The sequence below is a fragment of the Protopterus annectens genome, chromosome 16.part0 (genome assembly GCF_019279795.1).
Source record: "Protopterus annectens isolate FY-2018-M chromosome 16.part0, PAN1.0, whole genome shotgun sequence".
Lineage (NCBI taxonomy): Eukaryota > Metazoa > Chordata > Ceratodontiformes > Protopteridae > Protopterus > Protopterus annectens.
This window is the reverse complement of record NC_056750.1, coordinates 343,279,336-343,307,104: the sequence shown is the minus strand read 5'-3', so window position 1 is coordinate 343,307,104 and position 27,769 is coordinate 343,279,336. Positions and strand designations below refer to the sequence as shown.

The window sequence follows — 27,769 nt, the reverse complement described above, 5'->3', positions numbered from 1 at the left end:
AGAGTAAGGCAAGCAATAAAAACAACACAATAATTCTGACATTAAACCAACAGATTAAGCGCTTTCACCTTCTTACAGAAGACTTCATCAGGGTTTTCTTGGATTACCAGATCTCAGAAAACAAATCAGGATAAAAGGTAGCTGCAGAGTACAAAAGATTTACTAATGCTGCTGCTAGAATTAGCAAATTTCCGAGTTAGGAAGAAGCTACTGGGGACTGGGAAAGAACTGGACGTACTTCTTCTAACTGCATCAGGGGTGGTGGTGCTACCAAGTGTTTGAGAAATATATCCAGAGTTAGACGAATTAATTTGCTACATCTGGGGGTGGGACGTGTGTGAATTGCGCTTTTTCTATTAACTGAAGGATTTGTTTGAAAAAAGAAGGAAAAAGTAGAAAATGTGTTAGAAAAATAACCAACGGAAATGTCTGCACTTGCTTTATTTCAGGAAAAAATGTATAGAAGACACACCTGTCAACTGTATTGATTTTCACAGAATGTCCAGATGTTTGCCTCATATTTCTGGTCCACTTTTAAGGAAACTTGTCATTTTCTGGCAAATCATTAGACTGAAATCAGAAAATAATCACAGTCATTGAGTTTCAGACTTCACACCCTTCAGAAAATACTTGCTAAAATAAAAAGTTTAAGAGTAATATTTAAAACTTGTCCCTATTTTGCACCCCCCCCCCCCCATTCATGACTTTGTCCAGATTTTTTTGGTTTAAGAAGTTAAGAGGTTTGGTAGGGGAACTATTTATCCTAGTTTACTTCATATTGAATAAAAACGTCTATCAGTCCTAAGTTTTTAAGTTTACGGGACTGGCTTTAGACTACACGCTAAAGAAAAGGTTACCACTGTGCTAGAGGGGAACTGCAATTTGTCAGTGGAATGAGGGCAATTTAGCGAGAAGGTGAAGACTGCATGCATGCTACTACATCAACAGTAACCCCAAGCAGTCTGCGGTGTGAGCAAGTCACTTGACCAGCTGAGGCTGCTGCTGCCTTATCCCCCCCAGAGCCTTGTGCCCAGAGAATTGCCAGTTAATAAATACAGGTGTAGTACTGTGAGAAAAGGAAGTGTGCGCTTCTGTCTCCCGCCGTGAGCTGCCTCAGCATTCACAACAAGATTTCACAACCCACGCCCAGTAACTACTAGGACAAACCCTTACTCCTCCGTGGCTCTTGAAATGGCTTAAACAGATAACCGAAGGACAGATGAATGGATACTATTTACTCTTACAGGCGTGATTGGAATATCCACCTCACTTACTCCTTTAACAAACAAATAAATAAAAAAGACTACTGTGTTGAAAGCGCTACATGTTTCACCACTATGAACCATTTGATCACTGTAGAATGACACAGTTTAGTACAGGTGTAATTAACGCTGTGCTTCGGAAATACAACGAAGGAAATAACAGAAGACCATAGCAAAGGAGTTCAGAGTACAAGATAGGAATATTGTTGCTACTAGTGAAGGACAGTCTTCAAATTAATGTACAATTTCTCATCTGTTAGCTACACCTCAGCCAGATAACCCAACAACACAGTATAAAACGCACGCACAGAGACTTAGCACTAATTTTATAATTATACTTAACCACCAAACTCTGTATCAAGCAATCACCACAAAAGCCAGAGGACAGCGGGCACAAATCAAAACTAAACAAGAATAGTAAAGAACTATAGTCAAACAGAGACAGTTTTATTAAATGCGCTAACCTGATTACTTTCTGCTTCGTACAGTTTGCACGTATTTCTAAAAAAATACGTTTATATTTACATTTTTATTTACTAATACTAGAACAATAAAACTTCCCAAAAACAGAACACTTTCAAGTTTCTTCGTCCCAAGAGGCAGACAGGCGTTGGTTGGATGACATCATTTCCGGATGGTATGCAATGCGACCCGGAGAGAAAGACTGGCTGGCGAGTGTTACAGTCTAGCGAGTGGTTTGGGAGTTTAAAGGTTCCTGTATTTTGTCAGCTGTAAGTAACAAGCTATTTGTAGTGTAACTTTGGTTTTAAAAAGCTATAGGATTTCTATGTATGTTTCTGAGTTGGATATGTCTTTTAAAAACATTTCTGTAAAGCAGATTACAGTAACAGTCACAACGTTAGCGGGTTGTTTTTTTTGCTGTCAAGCATGCTAGCTTTTCTTCTACTACAGGTCAGGTCATTGCTCTTAACCCCGTGTGACTCTAGGTATAGCGGAATTAAGTGCGGTTCATTTGCTTTGTCATTGCTGGTGAAGCTGTTTTATAGGCTGCGTTAATATTAAATGCAGCAATATTTGCCTGTGCCTGGATTTGTTTAGGCATTTTTAGTGTTACCTTCGGTAAGCTCTTGTCAGTTAAACCAATTGTTTTGATCTCCGATACAGAAGATCATGACTTCTTATCTTAACCAAGTTGTTCTGTGTTTAAGAAATACATTCTAGAAGTGCACCTAATTAAAAGTGCATATCGAATAACCCGGCCGTAATCTTGTGTAATACTTGGAGAGTTGCGACTGTCCCAATAAACCCAGTTAAGGAACATGGAAGTATATAACGGCTTATAAACCTTTTGGTTGATTGGAGATCCACTTTGCTTCTAGATGCCGGTTGTAGGGCAACACGAGGTGTGTTACAGCATTTAAAGCTTGGAAATTCTGTTGTAGGTGTGTTGACTCCCGACTGTGTGGCTGTAAGTTCACTTGGGCGTGTTTTTTTTTTTTTTTTGTTTTGTTTTTGCTGTAAAATTCTTATGATGGTTTATGCTTGCTACTCATACTTGGCTGTCCTGTTTTTTAAGGATGTATCGGAGAACAACTCTGTAGGTGAGGGAGTTTGGTGGTTGTGTTCATATCTCTCAAATGTTATGATTTGAGTATGGATATCATTTTTCCTTCAGATTTAATCTAGCCACCCGGTGGTGTGAACCTTTGCCCTAGATGATTGTCCCTATTGAAGTGACATCCTGACCCCATATCTAAAAATGGGAAAAGGGGTTATGGATGGATTTAGCTTTGCTCATCCCAGGTTTATGATGTTCCTTATAAAGTCAGATCTGTTTGTAAATGCATTCTTGTAAATCAAGTATTTATTTGTCTGTCTGGGTTTGTTTACTTTGGGATTGTCTGTCTGGACCATACCTCTGAACCTCTTAGTGCTAGAAATCTGGACAAAACCTGACAAAATGGGGGGGGACAAAGGCCCAAAAATACGGACAAAATTTAAATAAATTGTTCTTATAAACTTAGAAAATTATTAGATTAACAGGGTTTGTATTAACTTGCACTTTCTGAAAGATTTGAAATCTGAAACTCAAATATGTCATTATTTAGTGACTTTAATCCTTAGATCATCCAAATGATTTTCCAGAAAATCACAACATTTTATGAGGAATTGACCAAAAATATGAGACAAACATGTGGACATTCTGCGAAAATCTGGATAGTTGAGAGGTATATCTGGACATAATATTGCTTCCTTTTCAGAAGTTCATAGTTAAGTACTAGTCTAGCTGTTGAGGGCCTTTTTAAGCTTAGCCAGTTTCCCTATTTGTGCTTGAGTTATCCGAGTTGGGATTTGACTAACAAACACAAGGCGCAGAATTTGATTCTGAAATGGGATAGTTGGTTAGGCTTAAAATGTCCCACAAGGGCAGTTAGCCTAGTACTAACCTACGAACCGATCCTATTTGAGATTGGTCCTACCCATCTCATGGTTGATAACTATTTATTACTCCTAATGAGAGTAACTGGCATCATACCATAGACAATTTGAGAGGCACTTGCATGGGCATTTAGGAGCTGCCCCTGTGTATTAGTAGTACAGGGAACAGTCCTGGGGTAAATGTTTTGTTTCCTATCCATAGATCCAAGTTGCGCTTGAATTTGGACAGGAGTGAGCTTTGTTCTATGTGCATGGGGAGTTGGTTCCAGAGCAGCCTTTTAGCAGAGGCCTGGGGAGAATACATGTACAAAAGTTACAAAAAGCAGATATGAACTATAACAATATCTTTAAGCAACTAATAGAATGAGTGCAAATAGAATACATAGTAAAAACATAATCGAGGTATTGTTGTCTTTTGCAAAACTTTCATTGGATAAAACACAATTGTAAGTTAAGAATAAAATCTTGTGTGCAAGTCCAAGAGTGGTTCTAAACAAAGTCATTTGCTTGAGTATTCTGAGGTATGAAGAAAGAAGTATGCACGTAATGGATTTAGTGGAAGTAATAGTGCAGGGGGGAACAAGCAGGGCCGGCCTTGGCTGATATGGCACCCTAGGCGAAGTAGTGCTCTGGCGCCCCTTAAGCCCCACCCGCATCATACTCATGAAACACCCCTATGAGCCACACCCACAGGTAGGTCACTCCCCAAAAATGCTATTCACTTCCCAAGAAAACCAGTCCAGTCATTTCCTTTAATTATTTAAATGCATGGAAGAAAGGATACCTTGTAATGTAGTTTAAACTGCAAGTGAAGATGGAAATTTCCTTTAATAAACCTGCTTTATCTGTTGCTCCTTCACACATACTTTACTATAAAAGTCATGTCTTCAGAAAATCGAAGCCTGTGTGCCTTGGTTCAAAGGGTTGCTTAGGTTAATCTAAATAGTTTAATTTACTCTGGGTAGGCGGGTAAACCTTACAGCTCAGGAAAGTAGAATAGCAACCTCTCTCCTCCCTGTGTACAGAAGCTTAAGCTAAAATAGCACAAACACAGATAGCCATTTGATAAACAATACAATCTTACAATAAAAACAGGCTTAGCATGAACAGTACAATTCTCTGCCACTGAAATTACATGAAAACCCATATTTATAGAAAATGCATCTGTCGGTGGAGGATTAAGTTTACATTTGGGCTGTTTTCAAAACAGACTCCTTGCACACATTTTTATATATCATTATACGTTACATTATACACTTACTCTTTGGTTAAAATAAGTCAATAAATAGGGAACAGCACAATTTACAACTTCAAAAAAGTAATCAGATTAGTAATACTTGCCACAAATAACTGTTCAGTCATTTTTTTATAAAGTGTGACCTGTCAGAATTAACCAAATTCACACCATTGGCAGAAACAAGTCTCATTTGCAGACCCACAAACAAACACCACAGATGGCCCATCAGATGATCAACTACAGCAAGTTCACCCAAACCATGAGATGCATCCAAAATTGTATATAAAGATCTGAAGATTACTAAAAGACCAAATATTTGTAGTAAATGATTCCACATTCTTGATATTCCTTATTTACAAACCTATCTCTAATAGTAATATTATTGCATGACTATTTACAGAACCGTATTATGCAATCTAGAAATAGAATGACTGGAAGTCAATTTAAATGACAAGATTTAAAACAAAACTCTTTCAAAGCCTCCAATCTTACTGTACTGTCTAGCTTCCAAAATGCCTTGACTGTTCATGCTACTCAAAGATTCCTCCTTTGCCAAACTATATTATGCCTGGTGAAGACTAGCATTAATTTTGTTAGCAAGGTGTGTCTGGTAGTTTGTAGTCTAGTGTCTGATTTCCTCAATGACAGCAGTGGCGAAATTCCCAGCACCTCCCTTGGGCCGCCTGCCTGCCCCATATAGCCTGCAAAAGAAGGTGCAGTTTGACTTGCCGTACTTGCGAGAAAGGGGTTTACTTACTGCAGGAGCCAGGTTAGGGAGAGGGCGTGAGTGGTTTATGTGAGCTCACCAATCCCAGATGAAGGGACTGGTGTTATGCTTACAGCCAAAGTGCACCCTAGTGAATCCTGTAGCATGTGTCTTTGGCTGAAGGTAGATTTTAATTCATTTATTCATTCATTCAGTAGCTGAGAGTTAGAACAGGTTGATGCTGTGGGTAGTGATGTCTTCAATTAATATATTCACTCTGCCAAGTTGGGTTTCCCCTTTCTGTGCATACCTACAAATCCCCCAACCCTAGATGCATTCATGATTACATGAAGACTGCTCCCAGCTTTCATCCACCTTAAAGGAAGACTGGCAGTCTTATAGGTCACAGACCGCCAAGATCATTCACTCCCTGGACAGTGAGGCCCACCCTCATCAGGATTCAGCCAGGGATGACTGGGAATAAGGGGAACATATCAATGGTGAGAAGATGGATACCAAGAATAACTCATTAGCATATTTGGACACTGGCTTGTTGAATGCTATCTCCACAGAACTGGGGACAGGAAAAGCACTATAAAATACACACTACCAACAGCAATGATGCAGTTATTGTTTTATTCTTCTTTTTATATTGACAGTGACTGAAGTAAGATTATGTGGCTGTGAATAACAGTAGCAAATTAAAACACCAGTATTTGCATTCCTTACTTTTATTATAATAAGGTCTGTGCTTAAGTGGAACCCAATTTGACAAATATTTGGCCTAAAATTCTTGCATAATATATGAGTATAATTGGTAATTACTTCATACTAATCTGATGTAGACTACATTTTTATTATAATAAAACTGTGATATCCTGGCTCCTGATACAATTGCAGTAAAATTATTTGGTGAGATGTATTGAGACCCAGTAGGAAAATAAATTATCTCTCGGATTCTAGATATTTTACCCCCCAAAAAAAAACATACTTCTCTCACTACTACTTAGGCAATAACCCACGCCTGGGTGTGGGTAATGCTGGATTTACCCACGGTTGTTGTGGTTTGGTCATGAGGGCAAAGCCCGAGTGGCCAAACAAGGAAAACCGTGGGTAAATCCAGCATTAACGTTTCAGTGAATTATGTTTAGCCTAACCAGATCGGAGTGCAGCATTCTTACACCTGCTCCAACACTCTTTCAAGGAAGGCAGTGACTTGTAATTGCACTTTCATAACACACAGGAAATGCATCTAAAAGCTTGGAAAAAGCTACCAATACCCAAAACATAACGTACCGTTTCTCCTTACAGCAGACTCTTGAACCGTAAAGTAACGTGTTTTTTTTTAAACTGTTCTAGCCAACCTGCAGCTGTAAGTGGGAGGGCGCTCACCCCCCCTCCCCCATAGTTCTGGCTTCCAGTTACACTTCAGCAGGGCGCCGAGAAGAGCGCAAACTTTGTTTATCAAAATAAATCAAAACTGCACCCTTTAAGAAGCTGGCCTTTACGGCACCCTACACAGTCGCCTAGTTCTCCTATGCCTAAGGCCGGCCATGGGAACAAGGTAAAAAAGATAAGTTTGTGAGGTAACAGCAGGGAAATAGGTAGAGGTGTAAGCACAGAAGGTTGTTTGGTCATGCACTGTTTGAAATGGGCAATTACTAAATAAGCTGAGTAAGCAGAAGGTTTGGGAAGGATGAGTAGGAAGATGTACAATTATTGTCATGAAGACAGGCTGTAAGGTGCCAGTGTATGATTTGTGACTGGGTAGAGAGAGATACACAAGCAATGCAATGCAAAAGGAGATGGAAGAAGAGGGGAAAGACATATCAAGGTAATCAGCCAGGAGATGTTGAAGGGGAATAGCGGAGCATAATAAGTAAAAGTGGGATAAGGAGTATGGCAGGAGAAGAATAGGATGTGGTAAGGAAGAGGAGAGCGGTTTAAGGAGAAGTGACACAGGCTGTAGATTATATTATATATATATATAGTATGTTTAGATAGCATAGCTTGGCGTACACTGCGTGGATGGGTAGGAATATCAGTTTAGCCAGTCGGTTAGCAGGAACACCACCATGTGTTCGTTATGTGGTGTTTCTAATTGAGATTTGTAAGATTATACTGAGCTGTTTGTGCATACAATGATTCATTTCACTGCCACTAACTGTGAAGCATCGGCTGTATAAAGCCCTTCTCTTGTGAAAAATAAGAAAGTGCTCTCACCCTCTGCTGTGATTTTAGAGGCCATGATATGATTTTTAATGCTTGAAGGTTTTGAAGTATTGTTGTGTTACTTTACAGACTACTTTGCAACATCCCTCTAAGCTACCTTTGAGTTGGGTCATCATTTTTCTCTGTTCCTCCTGAAGTCTGTGATGCTTATATATTTTTTTTTTTGTCTGTATTCTTAACTCGTCAATTTTGTAAGTTGATACCAATGGTACTACTTTTTGGAAAGTGTCCCTGACTTTACACATAGACACACAGTCACACTCAAGTTTTTTGCTTTGTTAAACTATTTTTCAGCTATGACCTGGGCCCAGTGGGCAAATACAGAGTATAGATTATAACATGTATTACAAAAAAAAAAAAAGTATTCTAAACTGTTCAAATGCATATAATGAAGCAATTGGGAGAAGTATGTGCATGCCTGCTAATCAAGTACATGACGTGCAGTTCAAACAAATTGAGATGAAATACGTAGTGAGCCAAGTCGTCAGCTGTGTAAAAGAACTATTACTGATCTGAGTGCATATGAAGGTTTGTAGTGTTATAACAGAGAAAGGCAAAAAAAGGTTACCATGAGAATTCTTGAACAGAGAAGTTTTAAACATGTACATTATTACCAACTAATGAACATGGATGTAAAAGGAGGAGTTAACCTGCAACTCTGAAGCATTTGCATTTATTTTTTTTATTAATTAGATGGGTATGAATGGACTTCTTAAGTTTCATATTGTCAGTTTGTGTAATGTCAGATAATGACACCAGCTTGCTGGAGCAATTTTGAAGGATTTCTCGCAGGTAGCAAGCATATAGGGGATTCTGAATTATGGAGGGAGTATGAAGGCGCTTTAATTATCAGTTTATTAAGAAAAGTGGAGCAGTGTCTTGCTTTTGTAGTATTTTGAAGGTGAGGTGAAGGAGAAGAGTAGCCCTACCTGAAACTGATAACCATTTCCTTTTGCTTACTGTAATACAGTGGTGGTCAGTTTTTTTTTTGAAAGGTGAGTAAAAAAGTGTATAATTTTCAGCTGATTGCAGTAGATTGGAAGTTTGTGGAGAGCAGAGGCAGATATGGGTAAACCACATTCTAATCTTGGAATTAGTATCTTCATGGCTATGGATTATTTTGCTTCAGTGTTGAGTAAATTGGAGATTTTGTATAGACTTTTGAACCATGATAGGTTCTCTTTATGTTTCTGAGGGATGAGGTTTTGGTCGAATTGAAGGCTTATGTGTTTGTTTGTTTCCATAGAAGTGGTGTTCTGTAGGAATCAGTAATAAAAGTTGAGTGGTTGTAATTTTTGAGGTGTACCAAATAACATGATGGGAGCTCTTTCTGATTCTTGACAGAAAATGTATTGTTACGAAGCCAATTCCAGATAGTATTGTAGTCATTCTGAAGTTTGTGTTTGAGAAGATCTGGATTGCAATTGGTTGTAGTGAGGATAATATCTTCTACATAAATGTGTGTGCTGGTATGAGGGAAGAAAAGAGGAGTGGGCAGATAATAGATCCATGTGGTACACCTTTTAAATATTGACTCGGAGAGTAGTTATGCCATAAAAGGATTATTGTTCTGTTGGAAAAGAAGATTTAGAAAGTGTTGGACAACCTCAGATGAGAGACCTGCATCTTGGTTTCTGAAGTAACACAGTGTAATCAGCAATATCAAAAGCTTTTCTAAAGTCAATGAATGGCTTCAGGAAGTTTCCCTTGTTTCATGTTAGAAATGTGTGTGTATATGGTTATGATGGTACTGTAGTTGGACCAAAATCCATGCTCTTATTGTTAAGAATGCTGTATTTTTAGATGTTTTGTAGAATATGGCCATACATAATTTTTGTCAAGAATTTAAGGGGAAAACTTCTGAGGCAGGCCAGTAGTCTTTAGCTATGGAAGGGGGGGGGGGCACCTTAGCAAAAGGTAGAACTAAGGCATGTTTAAAATTATGGGGTAGGGTTCTTGTAGTGAGGGAAAGATTGAATATAAGACTTACTGAATAGTTTACTTCCTAGTCTAACATATTGGGAGGGATGGTACAGAAGAGTGGGTAGTAGGAGCAGTCACTGTTTTCAAGATATTTTTGTACTGGACCTTGATTATGTTGTGTATAGGGGAAGGGAAGGTGAATTGGAAGGGGCATTGAGGAGCTAGGGATTAGTTATGCAGGGGTCATTACTGTTTTTTGTTCTAGAAAGAGAGGGTGGTAAATCAACCTTAGAACTGGTTTTGGGAATGATACTGAGAGAGAACATTTTTAGGGCTTTCCAGAATTTCTTATGGTGTCCAAGAGTAGTCTTTTGCAGTCTTCTGTAATACTGTGCTTTTAGCATGGTTAGTTGTCAGTCTGGTTTCTTCTGCAAGTCTGTAGTGTGTCATAATTGTTAAGGTTAGAGGAATTCTCTTTCCAGAAGTACCATAGTTCAAGCTTCAGAAGTTGCTTGGTTTTATCTGTTGTTTAAGAATCTGGCACAACACTTTCTTACTTTCTACTTTGCATATTTTATGGGTAATGAGAATGTTGTAGAATGTAGATCAAGCAGTAACTGGGTCAGAACATTATGCAACTAAGTTCTGTTGGAACAGTTGGCTGTGATGGTTCTTTGATTTTGTGAAAGGAGTTTCCTACTTTTAGGGAACCAGTTAGTAACGATGGGACAGTGATCACTGAGGGAGTTTAGGATTTTTAGGTGTTGCAGTTTTTGTGGTATGTTTAACAGCACACTCCTTGACACTGTGTATTGAGTGAGATGCACTGGGTCTGGTCCCTTCAGTGACTAGTTGCATCCTACAATCCTAAGCAGATAATCTGTTAAAATGGATTAGTCTCCCAGAAAACATAGTTAAACACCATCTGCAATCAACAGGTTTTGCTGCGTAGTGTTTTATTGCAGGCACATTACTCAACTGTCCCTATTTTGGAGGAATGTTCCTATTTTTAGAGGTATATATGTTCCTATTTTCTGGCTTTAGTGCTTCACATAATTTTCTCAATGCCACTTGGCACATGTGATTTTTTTTCAGTGTCTACCACACAACCAACGTGTAAGTGGCGAGAATAATTTAATGAAAGAGAACACATGCCATACAATGCCTTTTTCTGATGCAAAGAAATGACTGTTAAATCTGTAGGCTTTAATGAAATGCATTGTAAAATTCTACCAGTCTCTTTAATAATGTGCTTATATTTTTGCCATCCTATTTGTCACTGTCCGTTTTTTTAATCATGTTTCTGTGTAGTATCCCTCATTTCTATTGGAAGCATGAAGAGTTGTGTGCTACTTTGTATTGAAATTTTATGGTTAACCAGATGCTCCAATTTTTTCAAGGTCTTTTGTTCCTACTTTCAGTGTTTTGCAGGTTGAGAGGTACGATGTCGGGAGTAGTTTCAAGTAATTCAACAGAGGAAGGGAGTGGAATATAGGTTATGGCAATAAATAGTACAAACAGTACTAGGCATACATATTAAACTGTCATCCAGTTAGGATTTTCATTATGGGTGGAACGGCTTTCTGTTGTACGAGTGCGAGTTAGATTTACATAATTTTTTATGCATAGCAGAGTTCTTAAAAATATGAACCTTTGAAAACATTGGCCAGGACAACTTTTTATATTTTTCTCAGAAATAGTGCATCATATTTCTAAGTATATTTGTTTTTTTTTATTTTTTTATAACTAGTACTGTCAATAAATTTGAACTCAAACTCCTTATCAAAAAAGTATATCATTACTAGCAGTTGTACAGACTTTAGTATGCATTGTTTAGATAGCTCTTTTCATGTGATATGAATAGTATCTTAAACAACACTGAAAAGGTAGGCCATTGGCCATAGTTTTATTCTTAGCAACCCTCTTAGGTTAATGAAAATAAACTACTAAGGGAGGTGTCTACTACCATTGCACATATTCCTGGAAAATTCAGAAAAGTGGGATTGGTCACATTGACATACTAACAGAATTAATCAGTAAATTTGTGTTTGAAAGTCCAGTTTAAGATTCCAAAAGAGCTTGCAGATAAGATTTCCAATTTGCTGGTAAAGTTGTCTAATGATGTTAAAACCATATTTCACTCGCATGTGCTGACTGTCTTGTAAATCTCTAACATCACCATGCATTTGGCTCATAAATACACAGATGGTTCAGAGAAGGCAGCAGGCAATAGGGGGGCTCCTTGCTATCATATCTATCTGTCCTTTGGTAGTGTTGTTGAAAAACGCCCGCTTCATATTTTAGCCCCTTTTCTTGCATCTCCTGCAAATCCATAATACTACAGTTACTGTTTCTCCTCTGCCTAACAAACAATACCAAGTACCACATGGTATCAATACATATACAGGTCATTCTCTGACCCTAAACAGTAATAGTACTAACTTCTCATTCATCATAGCCCATGACCTCTGTAACACATATCATCCTTCCATTTATTTAAATATAAAGACTTTAGCTCAAAATCCAGCCTACAATTCTGAGACTAAACTCAAAACCAGATTGTACCTGTTTGTCCAACCATACCTTCTAACTTTCCAGCTAAGTGGGGATTTGCACTGAAACCCACAACCAACCACCATAAACCCCCAAATCACAACCCATACAACCAACAGCAGTCCATCATTTTCCCCACATTAACCTCAGAAGTTTGTGCAGTAAATTTCCAGAACTGTTTGCACGCATAGTTCACCATAAACCTGACACCCTTGCTATCACAGAAACATGGTGAAAACTTAAAAACCAAGTCTCAGAATCCTACCCGTACGTTATTGTAGCATTTTGAGCTGATCAAAAAAGAAAAGGCAGGGGCAGTAGCCGTCGTACCCCAATAATCTGAACATAACTATTTAGGATAAAAGATATTATTCTTTCTACTGTGAAGTAATTCTAATTACCGCTGACGTTAAAATCTTGTAGTTGTGTATGTGTCCTAGCAGTATACATCCCCACAGGTAAAATCAATAGAGTTGAGGACATACTATCCTGGGTAACCTCAAACCTACCTCAGGAAGTTATTATCCTTGCTGACTTCAACATAGATTGGACAACCACTACTTCCAACCCCCCTTCCCCTACACACACTACTTCTAGCATTAATCTCTATGGTTTCTCAAAACTCTTATCTCCTCTGAGAATTCCACATTAGACTGTATTCTTACTTCTAAACCAACCAATCTATTCAATAGTGGCACACTGCCTAATAATCTCATCAACCATCTCCAAACCTTTGCTAACGAGACTTTTTTTTTTTTTAAACGGGTCAATTTTTTTTTTTTTTTTTTTTTTTTTTTTTAATAGGGGCCATTCTTAGACCATCTGTAACCTATTTAAGTTTAATACAGATAATTTTATGTCTCGGTCAAAAGCAACTTCATGTAGATGAAGCCACCTTAGAATTTAATCAAATTTTTGTCATTGGTGACCATCCACCAATCAGGAAAAGTAGTAAAGGTAAACCCAGTGCCACAGCTGTCTAAAAGCACCAGACAATTGTGACTAAAGTTAAGGCCTGGTGAACACGGCTTGCCATCAAAACCCAAGAAAACCTATTGTATATCAGACATTCCACCTAATACGCAACTTCTCAGCGCTTCTGTGGATCACTAGTGATATCTGCATTGCTTACTGTACTTATTTCCTTGTTTCACTTGAAAGAAAGTTACTGTTTGTCGTTTTTGCATTTAGTTACTTGTAACACATTGCACTCAAGTTACCTGGCACTTGCTCACTAAAGCAATTATATAAGTCAGCACTAAAAATTAAAAGCACTACACCCTCGCTCCCCACTGGCCCTTGTTTTCAATTAAGGATTTCCCAGCATTATTCTAGCATGTCCAAAGGTCAGTTGTCAATCTCCTCTCCGGTCCAGCTGGTGAATCTGGGAATCTTGAGGCAATGTTATAACTGCCTCATGTACACAGACAACCCTCTCCTCCTCCCACATAACACAAATACTTGCGAGAGATGCAGCTATTTAGCCAAACTGGAGGCTGAGCTCTCTCAACTCAGGACTGGCAAGACCAGACAGGAGGAGAAGGCAACTACACACACCACAAAACCAGCCTCACATAATGCTACCACTCCACTGAATCAAACACATAAACACACAAAGACATACTCGGAGGCTCTGAGTAAAATTTACCTAAACAGCAGAGGCCTCCAAAGCAGACACCCAAACAACTGCTACCTCAAGACACCCCACAAGCAACACATAAACCACAAAAGCAGTGTGCAAAGCAGTCACAGCCCTTAAGGCCAAATACAACACCAAACATACTTGTCATAGGTGACTCCATAGTCAGACACACTGACGTCCCACTCACCAGGCTGAACAAGGAGAGGGTCACAGTAAGCTGCCTATCGGGCGCTAGAATCCGCCACATAACACAAGCACTCGGGTCACTCCACGGCAAGTACAAATATGACACAGTCATTGTCCATGCTGGTGTGAGCGACCTGAGACGTACCTCCCTGGACTACATGAAAAGAGACATAGAGGAGCTCTCTGATTATGTAGCCCAGGCAGGTATGACCCTAACCCTGAGCAGTATCCTTCCTTCACCAAGAATGATGCCACAATATAGAGACAAGATGATCAGCTTTAACAATTGGCTTAATGTCTGGTGTCATTCAAAGGGATCCAGTGTCTGTCTGCCTGGGATGACATGCTTGACAAGCCACGCTGCTTCCAAGGGACGGCTTGCACCTGTCACCCTGGGATTCCGGATATTGGCTAAGGCTCTTGCCACCCCCATAGTGCCTTTTTTAGGCAAGGCTCAAATTCTAAACCTACCACCCTAGAAAACAAAAATGGGAAGAAACTGAGGGTAATGCTGCTCAATGCCAGAAGTCTAAATCTCAAAATGCACGCACTCGAGGCCCTTCTCAGTATGGAGAACAACGATGTCTGTGCTGTAACTGAAACCTGGTTCAAGGCTCCTGAGAGCACCCCGGCACTTATTAGGTTTTACCTCATATCATGTGTTCCGGCCCCAAAACCCGGACCACACCACAAAAGGAGGGGGTGTATCCATATTCATAAAGGATACCCACACCTCCAGGTTGGTGGCAACGCACAAAGCTTCGGAAACCATCCAGGTGCAACTAACCATAGGCAAAACTGCTCTACAAATTGTAGCATGCTACAGGCCACCCTCTCAAACTCAGGAACCCCACACAGCCTTCCTGAAGACACTGGAGGGTATAAATGTATCTCCAAACACCATCATATTGGGTGACTTCAACTACCGAATATAGACTGGGAACATTACTCAAGCCCTAACTTTCTAGCCCAACGGTTCCTGGAGTTCATAAATTCAAATGCCATGGAACAGCTAGTCACTGTTCCCACGAGAGGAGAAAATATACTAGATCTCATTGTCACAAACATGGGGACAAAATGCTCCACACCGGAAGTATATCCCTCATTGGTGAGATCTGATCATAAACTAATCTCACTGGAAATCCACATCCGCCCCACCCCAAACAAAAGACCATAGTGAAGAACTTCTCTAAAGCAAACTTCACACTACTCAAGACTGGTGTGGTATCCTTCAAGGCCCCTGAGCCAGAGGAAACCACAGCCCAAGCTGCGGAAGCCCTTACAAATGCCTTCTATGAACACCTCCAGGACTGCATGGATCAGGCAATCCCAAATAAAACCAAGACTCTTTCCACAAAGGGCAAACGTCCAGTCTGGTGGACCCCAGCCATTAACAAACTTTACAATAAGAGGAGAAAGCTATTACATGATAGAACAAAATCCATAAAAGGGAAGTCACCCCTGATCATTATTAGTAAAAAAATACGAGCACTCATGAAATCAACTAAGGCCAATTTTGAGAGAAAAATTGCCATGGATTCAAAGAACAATCATAAGGCCTTTTTCAGCTATGTTAGGAACCTGGGTGGAAACTCCCAGATATGCTCAGAATTAGTCCAAAATGATACAAAAATCACTGAACCCACAGACATTGCCAACATACTGGCAGACGGGTTCAGTGCAGTCTTCACCCCCCTCTCCCCCCCTAAAGGAGAGATAACTATCCCAGCCGAGTGTAGCCTCCCGGACATCTCAAATGCGCAGGTGAAAGCTGCTCTCTCTAAAGCTAAAAACACAGCATCAATGGGACCGGATGGTGTCCCCGGCTGTGTGCTACACAAGCTAAATGAGGAATTAAACCCACACATAAGGCAGCTGTTTAATCTCAGCCTTACCACAGGATACGTGCCCAAGGAGTGGCGTACGGCAACTGTGGTCCCACTCCACAAAGGCGGCGCCTCTACGGACCCTGGTAATTACCGCCCCATAAGCTTAACGAGTCTAGTCTGCAAAGCTATGGAGAGGATCATAATGGAGCTCATAAACAAAGATATAGGGGACTTGCAGACATTGGACCCGACCCAGTTTGGCTTTGTCAAGGGAAGATCATGCCTTTTGAACTTGGTCGACTTCTTCGAAACAGTCACCAAGGCCATTGATGAGGGAAAGGCAGTCCATACAGCCTACCTTGACCTTGCAAAGACTTTCGACACAATACCCCACTCGGGTATTGTAGAAAAACTTACCAGCTTAAATGTAAACCCATATGTCACAAGATGGGTTGCAAACTGGCTTAAGGACAGAACCCACAGGGTTAGAGTTGCTGGCGCTGTCAGACTCCAAGCCGGTCACAAGTGGTGTCCCACAGGGCTCGGTCCTTGGCCCCTATTGTTTGGCATCTACTTCTCAGAAGTACAGGCCAACATGGGAGGACTTTGGCTGACAAAATTTGCAGGACGACTGCAAACTGGGCCATAGTGGAAAGTGCATCGGACACTGATATCCTTCAGAAGGGACTCACGGAAACAGATAGCTGGTGCCAGAGCCATGGCCTGAAGTTAAACGCCAAAAATGTATAGTCATACCCTTCGGGAAAAACAAGGTAACCCCAAGCTACCATATAGGTGGCAATCCACTAAGCACAGAAGAGGTTATCGGGGACCTGGGGACCCAGGTTGACAGTGGCCTTTCTTTTGACACTCACGTTGCTAAAGTGGTTAGAAATACCTTCTACATTGCCCACCTGATCATGAAGGGATTCACATCCAGATCTAGTGAGGTCATTGTTCCCTGTACTCTTCACTTATCAGACCAATGATCGAGTACAATGCCCCATTCGGGATGTATCTCACCCGACATCTGCAGCAATTGGAGAGACCCCAAAAGTTCCTCACCAAAAGGATAAAGGGACTCCAAAATCTGTCATATGCTGCCAGATTGAAGAAACTCCAGCTCTATTCAGTCGCATACCGTCTGCTCAGAGGTGACATGTGCCTGACATACAAGGCCATGTCCAACCCGGAATTAATGGACATGCTCCACCTCAAAAAATCCAAATCCACCAAAACCACTAGAGCAAGCGACTTAAACCTTAGCACGGTTATAAATAGGACGTGCTGGAGGGGTAGATTTATCACTCAGAGACTCCCTATGCTGTGGAATAAAATCCCGGTCCATGTGAGGCAGAGCACCTCGCTGACTCTGTTCAAGAGAAATCTAGACCTGTGGATGGGAGATCGTAGGTTTACCCCGGGAATCATCTCTGTGTCACTGCTGGACAGAGGCACAACAAACTAATGGGCACAGTATTTTTTCATATAAGGGGTGACGTAAGCCACAAAAATTTGGGCTAGGCTTATAAATGCCTTAGGGCAGATAGCCTAGTATAAACCTATGAACCTATAAGAAACAAAACACAGTATAAGGCAAGACATAAAACTGTACTACCATAACCTACAAGCAGAAAACCAAAACAACCCCCCCCCCCCCCAAAAAAAAAAAAATTATGGCCATCAGTACAAAATCTATTGAATCCTTGCTAAAAACAGCCCTCTCCAGGAGACTGTCCCACAACAGTTGCTAACAATTTCAACAAATATTTTCTCCAAGCTGTAACCACACTCAAAGATAATTCGTCCATGAACCTTCCATGCCCTGACTTGCAGAACTCCTCAGAATACCAATTCACATTTAAGCCTGTTCCTACCACCACTGTTAAAAAAAATTCCAACTAAAACCACTAGCCTAGCAGCAGACAACCTTCCTTTAGCACTGCCTTGTCTTATCACTGTACGTATAAACAGATCATTTCTTGAATTTCATCTCCCATCAGTCTGGAAGAACACACACAAACTGTCTCTCCACAAAGGAGCACACACAGCTGTAGTACTCTAGCCTTGGACTAACCAATTGCCATGCTATCTCCTCTGTCCAAAATCTTTGAAAAATGTATATATTCCCATTTACTGTAGTATCTAATGACAAATTATATATTTTTCCCCTTTCCCCCTCTCGGTATGGCTTTCATCCTAACCATAGCACCACCACTGCCTTCCTAATTTTGCAAATACCATCAGAATAAACAGATAGTCTGGTAAGTTAGTATCTTCCATATTCCTCGACTTTCCAAAGCTTTTAACATAGTTTTACATAATAAGGTCTTTTGCTCAACACTTTGAGATGTGTGAAATACAAGAGAGAAAAAAACTCTGCTTAAATATTTTAAGTTTCACCTATGTGGTGGGACTTTTTTTGTACTTCTCTGTTTTTGTCCATTTATCTTTTTGCATTTTTTTAGTTTGTTCTGGTACCTTAGTCTTGTAGATTCATTTGTAGTTGTGTGAATATTGAGTATTACTGCATGATTTTACTATTAAGCAAAGAAATAGGTAGGTATGCCACTGTGAATAAACACCCCTGGGCGCAACCAAACATAAAATCAAATGAAAATAATCAAGTAGTGCAAAGGATGATGCACGGTAGCACAGCGTAAAATAAAATATATGTAAACTTTAATGGTACACGTTTTCGCAAGAGATGGTGCTTCTTCAGACCATTTGAAAAGAACACAGTACAGCATTTAAATAAAAGGACTAATAATCTTCAATTAAGTAATTTAAAATCAGCCTATCCGAATACAACTCATTATAAACATCTTATTAAAACATTTTATAATCTAGCTATCAGTATGTACATACATGTTTGTACCCAAAAAATGGTAAGGTTCCTCTTAAACCACATTTAAAAGCATGCACTTAACGATGATATTTTACATTTTTTATGTATTTTTATATCAGTTGTATGTAACTTATTTGTAAGTTCAAATGTATATGTATATATTGATAGCTAGTTTATAAATGTTGTAATAGGATGTCTATATATATATATATATATATATATATATATATATATATATATATATATATATATATAAATAATCTTTTGAAATGGTCTGAAGGAGCACCATCTCTTGGGTGTGAAAGCACTTGCCATTAAAGTTTATATACATTTTATTTTATGCTATGCTGCCACGCATCGTCCTTTGCACCAGCTGATTATTTCTATTTGATTAAGATTTTACCATTGTTGATACATTTATACTGTGCTTCTATCTCCATAAGTAGAATTATATGTAAAATGTAGCTTTTTTTTGTATTTTGAACCCAATCTGGGCAGTCTTGTAGCTTCTTTCACAGTTCTGGCAGGACTGTAATCTTTTGCTGGATTTGAGCCTCATTTAGTCATTTATTGCAACATTACTGGTAAATTTCTGCATGGTCTGGTGCCTTAGTCTGTGGTAGGATTTCAGCAGTAGTTGTATTGTGAATTCTGATCCGGGATTTGTGCTTTAACTACTTTTTGTAGTTTTGTAGACTTGTTTAAAGTTGCATTACAGTGCTTTTCTGTTTACCTTGCTAGTGGTTTAAACCTGTTCTTTGTCCGTTCCCCGCCAACACACACACACACAGGCATTAAGGTAAAGGTTTCTGAAATTCTAACCAGAGAACTTGTTCTCCAAGTCTGAATTTGTCCTGAACCGTCCAACTCTTTTTTTTTTTTTTCTCCCCCTTATAGTAGTTTTAAAAGCAGGCTGTGTTTCTGGCAATCTGATGTCCAAAATCTCTCCCTGCCCTCTTTCATTGCTGTTGTCTGTTTTGTAATTGTTTTCCATATACTCATAATACTAAGTGCCAGCCAGCAAACCAGTATCTCCTGCTCATTCTCCCAGAGCTCCCTTCTGGTTGGCAGCATAGCCGCACTCTGAGCTGGTCCTGTGTTAATCCTCTCCATCCTTGGCATATTTATTTTGCTTGCATTTCATTTGACTGTTTAGAATGCTGCTGATTTTATTTATTTTTTGTTTTGTTTTTAAATCCATTGTAAAGGACCATAGTACTTGAGATTGCCTTGCCACGGTAGTTTGTTTTGCTGTAGCATTGTACTCCAAGCAATCTTTCTTAGTGTTATTATATCAAGAGGTTAGTAGTGTCCTGTACAGACACAAATGGCCAGAAAGTAAATTTTATCAGTATAGCTTCCCTTGGAACTTGAAGCCTGTAACTTAGTGTAGCTAAAACAAGGGCAGTATATGCAGACAAGCTAGTTTGCTCATTAGCCAGCACTACTATCAAATCTTAGCACAATCTAACCTAAAGCAATGCCAAACCCCAGAGACCTACAGTAGCCCACCCAAATGCAGGTTTAGACAACATTAGATATGTCATTTCCATATGTCTCCATAGCTAGCCTGGTAGTTTTGGGCATCCTGAGACAATGCAACAGTTGTCACATATTCACAGACAGCCATTTAATTCTTAAAAAAATGAACACCGTATGTGAGAGAGGCACATACACAGTTTCAGTGGAGGCAAAAATATTGCATAGAAACAAGGTTGTCAAGAACACACACTACATCCACCGCACACATAGACCAACCTGTGTTGCACTAAAAAGCAATCTTCTCAATCCTAAAAGACCTCCTAATTCTATAAACGGTAATGCCTATCCTCAGCAATCTCTGAACTACTTAACAAAAGCAACACCAAGCACCACACATATGCCTGCACCTAGTGGAACACCAAGAGCAAAGCTCATAAGGCAAGCCAACATGTTACCCAAAACCCTTGTCATGGGGAACTCCATTGTACAACACACACATGCCCCATTGCCCAACTGAAACAAGGAAAAGTTAATCTCTTAATTGCTTATCTGGATCCAGGATCTGCCAAGTTACAAACACACTAGTCACTGCAACAATACCGGTATGATTCTATTGTAGTCCATGTGGGAGTTTTAATGACCTGAGATGTACTTTCCTGGACTGTAGGAAGATACATTGTTGTTCTCTGTGAACATGTTTCAGTCAGATGTGTGCATTGCACTGAGCAGCATTCTGTCTTCACCAAGGGTGATGCCAGAGTATGAACAAAATATGGTGGACTTTATGGCTTAGTTTCTGGGTTCTTTCCAGGGGGCATTCAATATTTCAGCATGGAAGGATATGGTTAACAGACCATGTTGCTTTGCAAAGGTTGGTCTGTACCTGTCTCCCCTAGGCTTTCGAGTATTGGCTAAAACTTTCTCCACACCTTTTAGAGCCGTTTTTAAGCAATGCCAAATTGACAAACCTAACAACTATAGTAAATAAAAACCCATAGAAACCTACCGACTATAGTAAATAAAATCCAAAGAAACCTAAAGTTGGTAATGCTTGGGGGTAGGAGCCTAAACAAACTGCAAACCCTACAAGCTCCCCTCACTCTGGAAAATACAGACATCCGTGCCCTTACCGAGAAATGGTTTAAATCCGGAGAAAGTAATTTGGTAGTAAAAGGCTTCAGTGCCTTGCACACGTTTAGATTATCGGCTGCACAAACTGAGACTTCTCTACCTTTTGTCCCAATCTATACTGTCGACAAAAATAACTCTACTTTGGTTAAACGGGATGAAGCCCTGGAATTTATCCACATACAAATCACCATGGACAAAGTCCCATACCATATCCTAGCAAGCTATAGATCACCCTCTGTCTGTAGAATCCCATAGCTCATACCTAGACTTACTGGAAACACTCAAATACTGTATTCATGGGAAACTCTTAACTGCCCCCTATAGACTGGGAAGCATAAATTGCTTCATACTTGTAGGCATGATGATTCCTGGACTAACACGAGTACTCTTGATTAGGTAGTGTGCATACCCCACCAGCGATTCAAACATACTGGACTTGGTACTTACCAATATGGTGGAGGGCTGCACCATATCCCCCCGGTGCCTCATCCTCAGTGGTTAGAAAATATTGCAAATCAAACTGCACCGTATTAAGCGATGGTTTAGTTTATCAAAATTTAGTGCCATTAGCAACCCTGAGTTCACAACTACATATTCTGAATTGTTCACAGAGACCCTGTGCAACCATGTAAATGACTGTAGAGAGGCTATTGTGCTCACCAGAAGTAAGCCCAGAACAAACTCTAAAAACAAACATCATTAGTGGAATCCTAACCTTGATAGGATATGTAACAAAAGGAAAAGTCATGGCTAAAATCAGGAAAAGCAACTCCCATAATAAGAGCTCTCCAGTTAGTCCTCTTAGTTTTCTGTTTACTTTAAGTCCAGCAAAGCCAATTACAGGGTAATGATAGCCTCACAGGCTAAAGGAAACCACAATACCTTCTTCATTTATGTCTGTGAAACCTCAAGGGGCAGCACGTATCAGTGGTCTGAACTGGTGGTCAGTGGTGCCACCTTCACTGAGCAGAGCAATGTAGCAAAGTTGCTGGCTACAAATTCATCTCAGACTTCACCCTCCACTCTTCCCACTGCCTTCCATGAAATGCCTACTAACACAACCCCCCCCCCCCACCAAAGTATTAACAGACAGCAGGTCCTTGCGGTGCACGCCAAGGCCAAAAACAGTGCCTCATTAGGCCCTGATCTGTATCCTGGGAAGCCTTAGCTGGAAACCTGACCTATCGGGACCATTTTAAGTCCCATTTCAACAATGGCCTCATCAGGCTTTGTACCACCAGAATGGAGGACTGCAACTGTTATCCCACTTCACAAGTGTGGACCATCAATTGATGCCAGAAACTACAGACCTATTGGTCTGACTAGTCACATATGCAAATCCACACAACAGATGATCATGGAAATGAAGACTTATGTGGCCGTCAGACACTGGACCCACCTCAGTTTGCCTTTGTCAGTGGAAGGTCATACCTACTAAACCTGGTGGACTTCTTTTGAGAAGGTCACCAAAGCAGTGTATGAGGGAAAAACTGTGCATACCACCCACCTATACATGGCTAAGGTGTTTGACAAAAGTACCCCACTTGAGAATCGTTGACAAACTCACCAAACTGGGTATAAACCCATACATAACTTGCTGGCCTACAGACCGGACCCAGGAAGACGAGATCAATGTTACCACCTGCACTATGAGACCAGTGACTAGCAAGGTGCCACAGAGCTCCTTGCTGGGACCGATCCTATTTGACATCTACTTCTCGAAGGTAAAGGCTGATGTTAAGGGCCTTTGGCTGATCAAGTTTGCAGATGATGGACATTGGGAACCATCATAGATGTCCCCCATGACACAAACATCTTACAAGAGGGTCTAATGCAAAAATATTACTAGTGCCAAAGTAACAGACTAAAACTTAATGCCAAGAAATGCATTGTATAGTGTGGTGATGAAAAACCACCACCTAGGCTAATTGCTTCATCTTATAAGACACCCCTAGGAGTTGAGCCAGTAGTCGGGGATGTGGGAACATATGTAAACAGTAATCTGGCCTTTCACCAGCATGTGGCCAAGGCAGTAAGAAAATAGTTTTATGTATCCCAACTTGTAAGTAAGGGCATAGCATCCAGGTCCAAGGAAGTCGTAGTGCCACTTTGTTTGACCATTATCAGACTCGTCATTGAGTATAATGCTCCATTCGGCTTATTCCTGCCTAGACATATGCAGCGGGTGGAATACCCACAGATGTTCCTTTCCAGGAGCATCTAGGGTGTAAACCATACTGTTCTGTCTATATTCCATCTCCTACAAGTTACCGAGAGACTGTCTATTCCTGGCATACAAGGCATTCTCGAATCCAGCTCTGGTGGACCTTGTGCACAGCCACAAAATAAATGTCATCAGAACCACTAGATCAAAGGATTTAAATTTTGCTTGCAACGTAAATAAGACATGTTGGCAAGACTGTGTCTTGGAGGATCCCTCATGTTCTGGAACAGGCTCCCACCCATGTGAAGCAGAGTCCATCCCTAACCCTATTTTAGCATAACCTTGACCAGTGGATGGGAAATTGAAATTTACCCCATTTGGCCCCAATGTCTGCGATAGTTTGGACATTACTGTCTGCCTCCATCTAACACCCCCCACACACACACGCACACAACCTCTAGTAGCTTCTTAACTAAAATAACCCCTCCTAATAAATGCCCATGATACATGGGGACAAACTGGGTTGAATTGCACAACTGTGCTTATAAAAGCTCTGGTGTTCATTAGCCTTCTATAGAACTATGAACTAAGTTCTCCTCACTTGGACTCTCACCCTCCTACACTACCTGGTTTAAGAGCTATCTGTCAGACTCGCACAAGACAGTACAATGGCAGGAAGAATTCTTTCCTACCTGTTTAATGTGGTGGTACCACAGGGATCCGTATTGGGACCCTTGCTGTTTAAGCAGAGATGCTAAGCAAGCGACTACCATTCCTTATGGAGGTGACTGCACACATATGTGCAGTTTAAAAACCCAGAAAAAAAAAATTCAAGAAATTATACAAGAATCTAACATTCATATAGTCTTGGCTAGACAACTATGTTTCTACTTAACCCCCCAAAGTCCCCAAATCATTTATTTTCAACCCTAAAACATTATTCTAGCACAAAACCAATGTCAAAATCATATCCTTAGATAACATTCTGATTAAACAAGTCCCTCGTACAAAACTCGTAGGAGACATCGTTGAGAACGAAATTAAATTTAATCTCTACTACTTCTATTCTGTTACCAAAAAGTCCACCATAGAACTTAACTTTTTCCCACTAACAGAATTAGCATAACCGCTTCCTATCCAATTATATGCTTTCCCAATCTTTACTAGCCATCAGTCACTTAAAGGAACAATCCTACAATTAAATTGCTTGTTTTGCTGTTTCAGAACACACCTGAAACAACTTACTGGTTACAACCCCACCACCACCTCAACTATTCTCAACTAATTATCACCAGTAATCTATTTCTCTGATAAATAGCAATCACTAAAAGGGATTTTTCAGTTCTACCACCCAAATAAATCACTGCATTCTGAACATAAACCTTTCCTCTCTGTTACTACATCCTAGAACTCTTGGCACTGTGACGACCCACCACTGCCAACCAGTAATCAAGGAGCCTCGATCCTCAAGCTCAGTGCCAAAAAGAGCAGTGTCATCCCCTTTGGTAAAAACTCTGTACCCATGAACTACCACATAGGCAGCAATCTACTTAACACCGAATGTGTGATAAGAGACCTTGGGACCCAGGTGGACAGTAGTCTCTCTCCTTTGATAGTCACATCGCTCAGTAGTCAGGAAGTCCTAAGTGGCACACCTCATCATAAAAGGGTTCTCATCCAGGAAAAAAGGTAATTGTTCCCCTCTACTCGACACTCATTAGACCCATTATAGAGTACAATGCCCCTGCCCCTTTTGGAATGTACCTCACAAGACATCTGCAGCAGCTGGAAAGCCCACAGAAGTACCACACAAAGAGGATTACTGGCCTCAAACAAATGCCATACACTGATCGCCTCAAAAAAACTCCAGCTTTACTCCATAGCATATCGCCTAGTGAGAGGTGATCTCTGCCTAACATATAAAGCTATGTCAAACCCAGAGCTGTTGGACATGCTACACCTGAAGAAATCCCAATCCCTCCGAGCTACATGCTCTAGGGACCTAAACCTTGTCACCACAATAAACAGGACATGCTGGAGGGATAGATTCCTGTCCCAGAGACTTCCCGTACTCTGGAACAGGCTACCCATCTATGTCAAGCAAAGTTCTTCATTAGCAATCGAGAAAATTCTTGATGAGTGGATGGGAAATACACCCCGGGGATCACTTCTGTGTGTCTGCTCGACAGTAGCACAAGAAAATAACTTTCTTGGGTGGCGTAAGCCAGGGAACCTTGTTGGCTAGGCTTACGTAGGCCCTTGGGCCGATAGCCTAGTACCTACCTATGAACCACTGGTAACAGAAGGGGAACATTCACTGAGAGATAGAGAGACACACACACAATGTCCAGATGCAGCTCTCTGCATCAAGTGAAATTTCCCTTAAGAGCACACAGAGACCACAGTCAGTCCGGGGCTGGTTTCTCCCTCTTCCTCCAGATCCCCAGAAAGACTCCCGACTGGCACAGCTATAGGGCTGAGTCCTTAGCCAGGGTTCCAAGCAAAGTCCTCCAACACTATTCCGCTTCTAAGACTCAACCTAGTTTTAAGTGACGCTTGAGAAACGTTGCTTGAGAGGGATTAGCCTATCTGGGAATACATTACCCTATTCCCTGTCTTGAGATTCCAGCTGCCTTTGCATTGCTGACCTCAGTACAGTGTTGCACTGTCATATCATGTGCCTGAAACCCTAGGCTCCACCTTAGTACTTTGGGAATTTGCTGGCTGGCTCCCTGTAGCCATCAATCCCCCTCAGATTCCTCCCTGTCTCCTACTGCAAATACTTGGCCCAAGAGCCTCCCTGTCATGGTAAAGCTTCATGGTGTTAATGTGGTACAGTTTGGGCCCCTGCCTATTAGTTCTACCATGTAGTTAACAGCACTGACCTTCCTTACCACTTTGAAGGGTCCCTCCCAAGCTGCCTGCAGTTTGTGTCTGACGGGAATGAGGACCATAACCTGCTGTCCCTCAGTATAATCTCTAGCTTGAGCATTGCTGTCATACCAGACTTTATTTCTCCTGTTGGGCTTGCCCCAGGAGAACCTGGCAGAAGCCCATGAGATCCTTGTCCTGAGGTTTAGGACATTTGCCACAAACAGACTCCTTGTGGGATTTACTCTCACCCTCCCACTCATTGTGAATCAAGTCTAGAGGTCCCCTCACCATATACCCATACAGCAACTCAAAGGGTGAAGAACCTGTGGATTCCTAGGGTATTTCTCTGTAAGCAAATACATGAGGCAAATGTATGTCCCACTCCCTCTTAAACTGGTCTCCAAATGCCAGTAAGCATGGTCATTAGTGTAGAGTTTAACTTCTCCATAAGACCATTACTCTGGGGGGTGGTAGGGGGTGGTCTTTAGGTGATTCACTCCACAGTGCTTCAACAGACAAGCTAACCGGTCTGACATGAAATTGGTACCTCTGTTAATATTTTGGGAAACCTACCCTACTGAAAATCTCTAACAAAGCATTTGCTACCTTTTCTTCCTCGGAGGATAGAGCCACTGCCTCAGGGTATCTGGTAGCATAATCCTATTACCACTAGGATATACTTCTTCCCTGTAGAACTTTGGGTACTCAAAGGCCCCACAATATCCATAGCTAACCTCTGAAATGGGTCCTCAATCACAGGCAAAGGCATCAAAGGAGCTTTGACCTTGTCTTCTGCCTTGCCTACTTTTTGGCACTGCTCACAGGTCCTGCAGTACCCTGTTACATCCCAAGAAATGTCAGGCCAATAAAAGTTCTGCATAATACATCTCTTTGTATGCTTTAATGCCCATATGACCTGCAAAGGGAATGTCATGGGCTATGTCTAGAAGTGCCAGACAGTAGGCTCTGGGCACAAAAAATTGCTGTATTCTCTCTCCCTCAAGCTCTACCTCAGGATTGCAGTCTCTATACAGCAACCCTTTGTCCCAGTATACACATTCCCCTTTTTCTTGAGAATCCGTCACCTCCCTGGCAACCTCCCTTAAGCCTAGTAATGTAGGGTCTGAGAGCTTAGCCTGCCTCAACTCTGTCTTTGTAAACTCACCCAGCTTCTCTTCCACAGGAAGTCTTGTTATCCTCTCGACAGCGGTGCCTCACTGTCAGTCTGGGTACTACTGCTCATCGCTGTCCTTGCAGTCACTCAGTCCAAGTTAAAGTTGGTACCCACCAGCTGACTGCT

The 27,769-nt window shown here is 40.9% G+C and overlaps 2 protein-coding genes across 6 annotated transcripts in view; one reads left to right on the top strand and one right to left on the bottom strand.

Moving 5' to 3' along the window:
* Positions 1–1,844, bottom strand: part of KYAT1 (kynurenine aminotransferase 1) — a 1,131,910-nt gene extending 1,130,066 nt beyond the window's left edge. For all 3 annotated transcript variants that reach the window (XM_044058797.1, XM_044058798.1, XM_044058802.1), the window contains exon 1: positions 1,727–1,844. The gene's annotated coding sequence lies outside the window, so the exon portion shown is untranslated. The remainder of the gene's footprint in view (positions 1–1,726) is intronic.
* A 43-nt stretch (positions 1,845–1,887) lies between these two features.
* The window catches only part of LRRC8A (leucine rich repeat containing 8 VRAC subunit A), a 547,593-nt gene continuing 521,711 nt past the window's right edge, over positions 1,888–27,769 (top strand). For all 3 annotated transcript variants that reach the window (XM_044058796.1, XM_044058794.1, XM_044058795.1), the window contains exon 1: positions 1,888–1,993. The gene's annotated coding sequence lies outside the window, so the exon portion shown is untranslated. The remainder of the gene's footprint in view (positions 1,994–27,769) is intronic.